The sequence below is a fragment of the Python bivittatus genome, unplaced genomic scaffold (assembly GCF_059951505.1).
Source record: "Python bivittatus isolate LINGU-HERP-01145 unplaced genomic scaffold, Pbiv_v1 ctg000020_np1212, whole genome shotgun sequence".
NCBI classification, from domain to species: Eukaryota; Metazoa; Chordata; class Lepidosauria; order Squamata; family Pythonidae; genus Python; species Python bivittatus.
In genome coordinates this window covers 1,737,716-1,748,839 of record NW_028277030.1, presented here as the reverse complement: position 1 = coordinate 1,748,839, position 11,124 = coordinate 1,737,716, and positions in this window count along the sequence as shown.

The following is an 11,124-nucleotide window of genomic DNA, read 5'->3' as shown; positions in this document are numbered from 1 at the left end:
ATAAAAGAGGTTTAAAACTATCTGAACTAAGATGCAAGGTTCAATAATGATTTTTGATGGCTCAGTACAAACTTGTAACATTTACTATATATTAACATGTATATTAAAATCTAGAACTGGGCACAAGTAGCCTTTCAGAATTCTTCAGCAAATTAGTGGACAGAGAGGTTGAGTGGATAATTTCTCTGAATTTCTCCAGGAGGGGAAATTCTCCACAAATTTCTCAAGAGCAGGATTTCCCATTTGCAGTTGTGGTAGCTCCTCTCCTGAAATAGGTCATCTGGCAGAGTTCCTCATGGTGATTTCACTGGAATTTAATTGAAGTATGAGAAATCAGGGAGACTGAGGCCCAATGAAGAGATCATTGTATGCTGAAAGACAGGATGGACAGATATATATCCTGGAAAACTTGTAACTAAATAAGTGCAAGAATACAAGTTTTCTGTGAAGATTTCTTTCATCAGATAGAATGAGAATTGGTAGGAGAATTTCTCTACTTCGCACTCAAAAGTCCCTTTCAAAATATTTCACATAGTATTTAATTTTATCTTTATTTGATTTATTAGGTGGTTCACAATATGTAAAAGTTAAAATCATCACTATAAAACATCAGAGCAGCAGAAAAAAACATACAGCAGTAATCAAAATATTTAAAATATTACAAGAAACTGATTAAAACAGCATTGTCAATGTCTGTGTTTCCGAAATTGCACAAAGAATTTGTTTTATTCCTCCTTTTTGCTGTTTTTTTTCCCAATATAGCATATAGCTGAAACTGAATCCAACACAGTTTGTCATCCATTCTGAAATATTTTGGTTGGTCCAATTCCCACTGAATTTTCACATTGAACTTGTGAGAAGACATCCTTGATTGATTATACTGTAATCTCAAGGAGTTGGGGCCTTTCATACACATATTTTGTCTAGACAGCCAACCTGATAGTGACCATTTCCCTAGCATTTGATAATTTCCTTTTAGAATCAGACTCACTTGTCAGTATGGAACTAGATTTAGGGCTAGTCCTGACTAACCAGACACTACAGTAAAAACCTGAATTGCTCTTTTCTGAGATAGCTTCCCAAATTTATTTACAATAATTAAGGGTGGGTCTGAGACCTCTCACAGAGCTATACTAAACTTATTCAGCTACTCTGATCAGAAAGATCTGCTCTAATATCAGACAAGAGAGTAAAATCTGACCATAAGGCTTACTCCTGTCAGCTCTGCTTTGATTCTGAGTGCCCTGAGGCCAAGAATGAATTGGGTAGGCAGTTTTTTTAATGACGATCCAGTTCCATATTCCACTGAGGACATTTTACTGCTGAAAAAGCAGTAGAAACGCTTACTATGAATTAAGGAAAGAGAATTTTCTAGGATCTCCTGGCAACATATAATAGTGGTATCTTAGTAAGACTTCAGCCTCATTTTGGAGCTTGTTAGCTTAGGTCCTCTTAATTCTCCTATCTCCTATCAGCAACAGTCTGGGAAGATCATTTTAGGGCATGATACGTGCAAGAAGATTCATCTGAACTTGATTTAGAGCTTAATATCCACCTACTTCCATCTCGGGTCCCTGCCACAAGTTCTGAAACAAAACAAATTGCTTTGTTAAACAATTTAAGCCTGGTAAAGCCCAAGGGAGATATTTCATCCCTGCTAAAGTCCTATGGGTTAATTTGGAATGGTGGATTCTACTTAGCCTGTTTACTTACATCAGTTGTATTGCACAAAAGCCAAAGGATTGGGGTTCAGTCATTATAGTCCCCAGTGACAAAGAGGGCTACCAAAATTTGCCTTCCAATTATTGGCCCGTCCATAAGTAAGTAAGCTTTATGCCAAACATTTATATAAGTATCTGATGTACTTATATACTTCAGAATGTAGTTTGGCTGATGAGCAAGTTGGACACTCGAGTTTTGATCACACCTTTATACTGCAACATGTGGCTGAAAAATAGAGTGAGTTAAAATTTGTAAATATTTCAGAGCTATACCAAATGCAGTGAATGCTGAAACTATGTAAACTAAAATGCACAAAAACCAATGGCAGCTATTCAGTCCTTTCCCAGGGGCATAGCACATCTCAGCAGCATTAAAGCTTTATTTGGCTAAGGCTCTCAGGCAACTTCTGTTTGGTGCTCAGTTGGGTCCATAAAGCTCCTTTGCCCTTCTGGAAAGGGTTCAGCCTAAATTTTAAGGACTATAATTCAAGTGGTCCTGTATGTGCTTAATGTGGTACTAAGGAAGGAGGCAAGTGTGACTAAAGCAGAAATCGCCACATGCACTACAGTACTATTATTGCCCACTGGTTAAAGTTACTGTTTTTTCCCAGAAGGTCTGGGATCTTGGCTCATTGTGAACAATTCTAAATCAACATGGAAAAGGACATTCCTGCAAAAATTGCAACACAATGGGATTTCAAGAGAGACCATTCTGATGAAGGGCTGTGACTGAGCACTTGCAACACGTAATCAGCATGCTAGAAAGTTGGAAACCCAGTTAGATCAACCTGCCTTACTGAGTGGTCATGTCCTCTCCTTTAGGCCAGCAAAATGCTTAAATCAAATAACTGTCCCTAAACTTCAGAGCACTAACACGAGCATGTTTCTGTATCCTCCCAACCACTGTTCTTGATGGAACTTATATTGTGCTTTTGTGGAGAAGAATCTATTGAGTGTATAGCTCATCTCCTGTTATACCACATCTTCTATAAGGAGACAAGGGATCCATGACTCCCTATTGGTTGAAATACCCAGACAACTCTGATTCATTTTACGCACAATTATTTTTATCAGACCAATACAATTTTCTTTCCTTAATGTTGCTAATTTTTGTTATACTGTCTGTAAAACTAGCCAGGTCCTGATTGGCTCAATGACCTAGCTGCAACTTTATTTTGTCTTATTTTATTTGTAACATAAACTGTTTAGTTTTAAATATTTGTTTACTTGCGCGGTTCTGGTCAGTGACCATCATAAAGATTACTTACACAGCAGTGTTTTGGTTCCTTTTTCTTTTTAATGGAAACGTTAAAAACATTCTTACCCACTTTTCTTTTTCTGGCCCTTTTCATGGCAAAAATAATGAATTGTCTTCCTACTGTATATAATCTCCTTAAGATCCACAATCAAGAGTTGAAAATCCTGCGAGGAGCCTCCAAGAGTAAAGTTTGTATTCCAACACACGGAGAGAGGCAAGGTGTCCAAGTAGGGCCTCCATTCTCAATATAGCCCTGCTCTACCTCATATGAGTTTGAAATTGCATCATGGAGAAAACTTCTGAGGATGCCTATAGGGAATTCAAGGTCCCATCCATGATCCTACAGTCAGAGTTTAACTACACAAATCACTTTCAGTTGAATAGAAGGGTGTGAGCCAGTAATTCAATATTCATTGTGTTGCTTATTCTGTTCCACTTCTAACTGGTCCCAGCAGATCTCACAAGATCTGGACAGTTGCTACGGAATTACAGGGTAACATACATTCGAACATAGTCTTATAAGAATAAAGTACAATTTAGTTTAGGAATGACTGAGGATTTCCTGTGATCCATATTCTTAAACATATTAAGTCCCCCTCGAGTTGAGCTCAATTCCTGATGTTCCTGATGTTTGTTTTCTTCACAATGATTGGTTCACCATTACTTTTTTCTGAGGAGTCCTTGGGGTTCTCTGAGCTTGGTTCTTTTCTTGCAAACGTTTCATTACCCAGCTAGGTAACATCTTCAGTGCTAAAATGGGATGGGGTTTGTTCTATATTTATGTGCTGTGGCCTGCCTTGGTAGTGCTGCTAAGGGTGGGGTTTTTTTTGTTTTGCTCCTCTGGTAGTTCTTTGATTGGCATATGTTTGCTGCTTGATTGTGTGCCTGGTGGTAACCTTTGTTTATCTGGGCAATGATTGCTGGTGATGATTGCTGGTGATTGATTGCTAGTGAGGCGATCTTCTGGTCTTTTGTCTCTTTTGACCAATATTGGTACTTTTTTCTGAGTTTTTTTTTTACTTCTTAGTCTACTCTATAGCCCTAGAATTCCCTAATGATTCATAATTACATGTTGATCTGAACACAATTATCTTCAGCTTACAGTCTCATGCTTCTTTCCTTCTCTCTCTCTCTCTCTCTCATGCACACACGCACACACACAAACCTATTTTCACAGATCATACCTGGCACGTAGGCTTAATCTCCTCCCTCATCAGCAGATGCTTTGACTGGCCTCAATCTAAAATTGTGTTCTTTCTACTGAGAGATCAGTCCAATGTAATCACTACAAAAGTCACAAAATTCTACAGTAGAGCAATCAGTTAGAAGATCATGGGTTTGACACAAATGGCGTTGACCCTCACTTTGACTAGCCCCATCACACATATAGCTATTCACATATACACTTATATACATACACTCTCTTTTCTCCTTTCCTCATACCTCGTTTAAGTCTTCCTTAGTCTTCATGATGTCATATGTTTCTGTAATTTTAACAAATAATTTATAGACATTTAAATGAAGAAAACTTGTTGGTAATTTCAGATATCATATAGGAAATCTCAGAGAATCTCACTTTTCAAATTCTTAAATTTGCTGTTGAAAAAAGAAAAATGAGTGCTGTGGTTTTAGCATTGGTACAAGAGCTCCGCCTAGTGGTAGCTATGGCCATCAATATTATTCACACACAAAAGAGAAATCAGTGAGATTTGACCATACAATATAATTGAGCAAAATACAATCTTTTTTTCTTTCTTTCCTTAGAGCAGGCTAAGGAAATTCTAATTGTCTTGTTTGGTTCAACCAGCCAAGACTGCAAATTGTCAATTGAATCTTGTTCTCCGAATCAGTGAAAGTGAAAGTAAGATGAGGCATTTGTACTTTGACTGTGTGCTATGATAATGCTAATTTTATTAGCACTAGAATAACTTTCATAAGTGATTTTGAAGATTTTAAATTGATCACTTGGCTGATGGCTTCATTGTCCCACCAAAATAAACCATCTTATTTATGTGTTCCTCAACCCTTATGTAAATGGCTGTCAGATTAGGAAAGAATTCTTGGTAAAGCCCTAGCATGCATGTTGCCTGTTCCAACAGATTGTAATGCCCAACACTTTGTACACTCCTGTCCTATGCATAGACAATATCACCCTGAAATATCCAAATGCACTTGGAGAGATCTCATATGATTACACGCCAGGATAACCACTATGGGATTGGAGGAAGTATTCCTGCATCATAATGTACTTATTTTATTATTAATTTGTTTCACTTATTGAGGTTGGGGGAGAGGTCAGCCCCAATCAATTCTATTGTCCAGCATCTTCTCCAGAATTTGTTTTGTGTTGTGAAGCTGAGACCCAGCCCATAAAGATGGGAGTGAAAAGTACTCCTTGGGCAATCTTTCTGCAGGTTAAGTTCAGGTGACATGTGATAACCTGGAAATTCTTTACTGTTCTCCCTTCACCTTCCTAATGCTGCCTGGCTAAAAATGAACTGAAGCAACCCAAGCAAGGCAGTGCTACTGCTTGTCCATTAGAGCTCCACTGTTATCTCTGGATGGGAAGGTGCTGCCTCCGAGGGAGTCGGCCTGCGACTCGTGGCTCCTTCTAGACTTGCGGCTTCCGTTTGAACAGCAGGTGGAAGCTATGGCTAGGGGCTCCTTTGCCCAGCTTCGCCTGGTGTGCCAGTTGCAGCCTTACCTTGAAGGACCTCACTACAATGGATCATGCCCACGTGGACAACTACATCACACTCTAAAACCCCTCTGAAGCTGCAAATGGTCCAGACGTATCAGCCCATGCATTCACTAACAATTGATACTGGGAGCACATTGCACCTCCGGTATGGGCCATGAACTGGCTACCAGTAAGCTTCCTGGCGCAATCTGAAATGCTAGTTTTACCTGTAAACCTTCTATGGCTTGGCACCAGGTTATCTTTAGGGCCCCATTCTCCAGCTAGAGTTGGCGCGATTGATTTGATCGATCCAAGAGAAGCAGCTTGTGGTTGCCTACTTTGGGAAGTGAGGGCTGAGGCCTGGAGGTGCTGCGTCTTGGTGGCAATGCCAGCCCTTTGAAACATCCACCCAGTTGAGATTAGACTGGTTAAGTGCTAATTGCTTCCTGCAAACAGCTTAAAAGAGAGCTCTTTTAAAGGGCATTTAAAAGGGACTGATGTCATTTATTATTTTATTGTTGTTTTTCCTACTATGTATTATTTTAAATGCCTAATTTTTACCATAGATGTTTTTATTACATATGTCAATATTTCTGAATCACCGAGAAGTTCTAATTGGATTACAGTGGGATATAAATGTAATAAATATTAATAATACTAATAATACATGGAGTAGTAGTGATATTCATAAAGAAGGCAGCTAATTTATAAGAATTAGTGGAAGAGAATACAAGAAGGAGGTCAGCATAAAGTATATCTGCTTACCATAGCTGCCGTGGAGAAAGACATTGAGAAATGCTAAAGCAAATTGCAAGAGGGGCTAGATAGAACATCAAGAAATGCCAGAAAACAGTATTATGTAGAGCAAGGTTGAGGGAATTAAAGTAAGGGGAAGATAACAGATAGGATGGGTGGTTGGAGAAAGAGACCACTGAATGACTTTGGAAGAGCTAAGAGTGAATACTGAGGACAAGCTGAGATGGTGAGCATTTTTCTGTGCAGTCATTAAGAATCAAATCCAACTCAGTGGTATAAAAGTAACTATGCTTGGTTTCTTTGTATTTGTTTAATTATATTTTTTATGAGATTTATCCAAAATGCATTCCTTAGACTGCTGTGGTCCAATGTATCCAGTTCCTTGGAAAATGTGCTTATAATTGCATCCTCAATTTCCCTTGTTCGTAGTGGCATCGATACACATTTCTCTCTCTCTCTCTCTCTCTCTCTCTCTCTCTCTCTCTCTCTCTGTTACATACTGTATGTTGCTCGTGTTACCAAATGATACTATCCTACTTGACATTACAGCAAAATTTGCAAGAGCAGGGCCCAAAACTCAGAGGCCGCATGAAATAACTACGGTATGCTTTTTCTTGTAGAAGAAACTATAGCCTTAGGCTGGATTCTCATTAAAGTCTTTCATTAAATCAGAAAAAAAGGAGGCTTACATTTCCTTCCTACCCACATTAATTCTCTATGTTTAAATGTATGACTAATGACTATCAGCCATGATCACTGTAGAAATTTACAAGCCCTCTTTATTTATGAACTTTATAAAAGTTGCAGTTTATAGAATCTTTCAGTATCACTCAGATGGTGGTTTTAAAGGAAGAAGTAAACCAGGAATGTAGGTAATCAGCACACTTCTATTTCTCTGGGCATTTTATCAGCCCTTGAAAGAGATGGAGCTACATTTACGTGTACCTTCTGTGAAATGTTGTTTGCTCTTGTTTTATTTCTTGAGCAATATGGAGACATAATTATATTAGATATTTTGATGAATGGCTCAGATTCTGTTCTTTCTTTAAAAGTGTACAAGACAACCCACCAACTAGCCTGAAGCTATTACGGCATTGCTGGAATAACATTAGGCTTGGTGACATGGTGCTATTTAGAGCTTGGTACACTCTCCCAGGTCTGTAGCTGCACTCCTTGAAAGAACTGAAACTCTGTTACAAATAACAGTGAAACCTCATCACATTATAGTAGTGCCAGTATTAAGAAGTAAGTACTGAGAATACTTTCAAGATGAATTTTCCATGTGGACTTTGGATGAAAACTGAACTTGGCTCTGAGTATGAAGTACAGATAGTTCTACTTCAAGCAAGTGAATGGGAGGCCAACTTACTGAGTATAAATTCTGCTGCCTATCAACTTTGATCTTGAATCCTCTGCCACAGCTGGTCGGAAGAGAGAAGTAAACAAAAGCTGGAATGTGCAAGTGTTAAGTAAACCCTAAGGGAAACCTCACTCCACCCTTCTGAAAGTAAGGGTTGAAAGTAAACCTCTGGAGATGTTGATGGCCTTCAAGCTGTCGTGCTGGATATTAGAACTTCACTTTGGCAAGGGCATACCTCTCAGGATAGTGAGCCACTTCGACTTTCAAGTCTTTGGCTGAGTTACAAATTTAGGAGCCTTGCCATTTGCAGAGGCTCAAGCAGAAATTTGCTTTTAATTTCCTAAACATTCCAGGAACAACAATAATGCTCCCAGGCCAGTGCTAAATCTCCTACGTGATTTCCTCAGAACTGTCAGCTCTAGCAAGGATACATAGCACTACACTCTGGAAAGTACAAGAGGTGGCAGGAATGGTGAAATTAAAAGACCCACTAGGAACAGGATGCAAATCTCATTGTGGACTCTACATTATATGCCTGCTCTTGCTTTGATAGAACTAAATAAAAGAAACCATAGAATGTTTCCATCTCTTCTGATCTGGAAAATTATCATACTGTATGCCTTCAGCTTTAATCATGTATATTCTTAATAACTCCTTTCCCCCAACCCAGTTGACACTGTATTTTTTCCCTTCCATGATGAATCAATCAATCAATCAATGCTTAATGTTCTGGTTGCAGTACATCAGTTCAATAGAATAAATACATCAGAATAAAAGCGTAAAAATGTCAACCCCTACAGCTATGTTTGTCATATGACATTATGTTGCAGAAGACAGGCCACTTCCTCTAAAATCTATTACAGCACACACATACACACGCCCCTTGGTTTTGCTAGCTGAGTCGCTCAGGACCAGCTCAGTCTCAGAGCCATATGCAAGGGAAGGAAGAGGCCTTCTTCAGAGCAACATCTTGTGGTCACTGTTGATCTAGAGCAGTGTTGTCCAAACTTGGCCACTTTAAGATGAGTGGACTTCAACTCCCAGAATTTCCCAGCCAGCATGAGTTGAAGTCCACTCATCTTAAAGTGGCCAAGTTTGGACAACACTGATCTAGAGAGTGCCTGCACCATGAGAAAGCTCTAAAGATACGTTAGGATTGCTTGCCTTCAAAAGGCTGCTTAAAATTTACTTTAGCAGTGGCAATGCATTCCAGTTGCACAGTGGGACATCTTGTTCACAAAGCCTCCCTCTGAGGAAAGGCAGCCAGCCTTTCTAGCTTCTCAGGCAAGGAACACTACAACTAAAAAAAGTGGGGTAGCTTAACGGGTTCTCTGCAGCAATATGGCTTGTCCTTTTTCTTTTCTTGCTGCTAAGGCAAGCCAAACCATTTGGTGTACAATATAGCCATTAATATCATTCGTAATCTTAGAAAAGAGGAGAATAATATACTACACATACAGTATCCTTCACATATACATGGGATGACTCTAATGAGTGTCCCAAAACTTTCATTAACAGAATGGAAAGGGGACAATATCCCCAGTGCCCTTCCCCAAAATCTGCTCTGGAAATCTCTGCTGGACAAATGTGGGGGAATAAGGGTAGTGTGGAGGGGGAAGAAGAAAATAGATATTTCATGTTCTCACACATAGTTGGATGTAACTCATAATTATTGTTCTTTTTGCATTTTCATATAACTCATTTAAAATGTGCAGGTAGCATAACCCGAAAAAGAAATTCAGCACTGTAAACACATTTCTTAATGGAACTGGCAAAGATAACTTGCTCTGAAATTTTTCTTTTTCAATAAATCATTGTGAAAAATAAAGGATTTAATTAAAACCAGAACTTTATTAAATTCAGCCAGAATTAGAATTCCTTAGTTGAAAAAGACAGACTTATGCCCTGGAAAGTTTATGTAATAACTACTGACCAATGCTCACCTCTGACCATTTAAAAAAGAGCACATTCCTTGCCTATTTTGACTTATTTTCTGTTCCCCATAGTGCAGCTTCTGACAGGATGGACTGTTGAAAAAATGGTTCTTTTATGGAAAGAAAGTTGCAAAATAGGAATTAGAGTAATTCCGCCTTCTCCCTGTTGTCTGTCTCCAACTTGCCATCTTCTCCAACCAGCTGACCAAAATTGTTTTCCTGACTCTCCTCTGGTTCCGCACATAGCCAAAGAGCCTTTTTGTTATTCTGAGTGTTTACTGCAAGCCTTCGTTCATTCTGAGCCTCAGCCTCCCTGACCCCATCCTTACTATTTCCTGATATTCCGCTTTTGTTATATGGCCCTCTTTTCATTGTTTCAACGTACCCATTCTGTTTCTCAGTTTCCCTGAAAGCTCTTTATGTTAACAAAAGGCCAATATCAAAGCAGCCTTTTGCTAAATAAATGTGATTCGTGCTCTCAGACCCACTTGGCCAGGCCAAGCCAGTGGACTCTTGGTGGGATCCCAACAATCCCATGAACCACCCAGACCAGATACTAATTGGTATGCTGTGAACATACGTTCATTTCAGAGCTACAATGCATAGAAAGGATGCGTACAACTCTTCTGCAAAGGAATGCATTAGTGGCCTGTATGAGTTGACATGTAGAAGATCAAGCAACAGATGAGAAAGGGGCTAAAAGAACATGGCTGCACACAATGTTTACCACTGAAAACCGTGGCAGTACAGGAATACTGAGGCAGGACTGAAAAACTGAGGAGAGGATTAGAAAAGATTGCAGTAGGGAAAATGAAGACTTTTCTATGTGGCCCTGAGCAAAACTTCCCACTGGTGTTGGCTGCTTTATTCAGTGACCATGGGGACAATGGGCTTTGCACATGGTAAGATCCCTGAACTGTGTTCCCTGGACTTCACTCTTCCAATCTGGAAACTGCTCTTCCTTCTTAATGATCCTCCTCCCTACTTATACACACTTTTTAAAAAGCAACATCCAGCCTAGTTCATGCAACATGTTGAATTGGGTTAAGAGTTAACATTCCTGTGAACACTGCACAGTCAGCAACAGTAGGTTGAGTGGACTAAGAAGCCCTGAAGTCCATTGTGTTTTCTGAACAGGGATGAAAGGGTTACTGTGGAGGGTTAGCTGTTCCTTTTGGCCTCCAAGAGAAGTGGAGAGCTAAAGTAGTGTCACAACGATAGAGCAAGCCTTGGGGGGCAGGGAGTTCAACTGGTGTTGCTGGAGATGAAGCTCAACATCACCGAATTTTTACAGAGATTAGTCCTATTGACCATTAGCGGAATTAGGAACAGAAGTGATATGCAATGGACTCCCTCTCTCTTGTTTTTGTTTCTGCTGTGCTTTCCCTTAACTGGAACTCTTGGGCTGGCCTCTT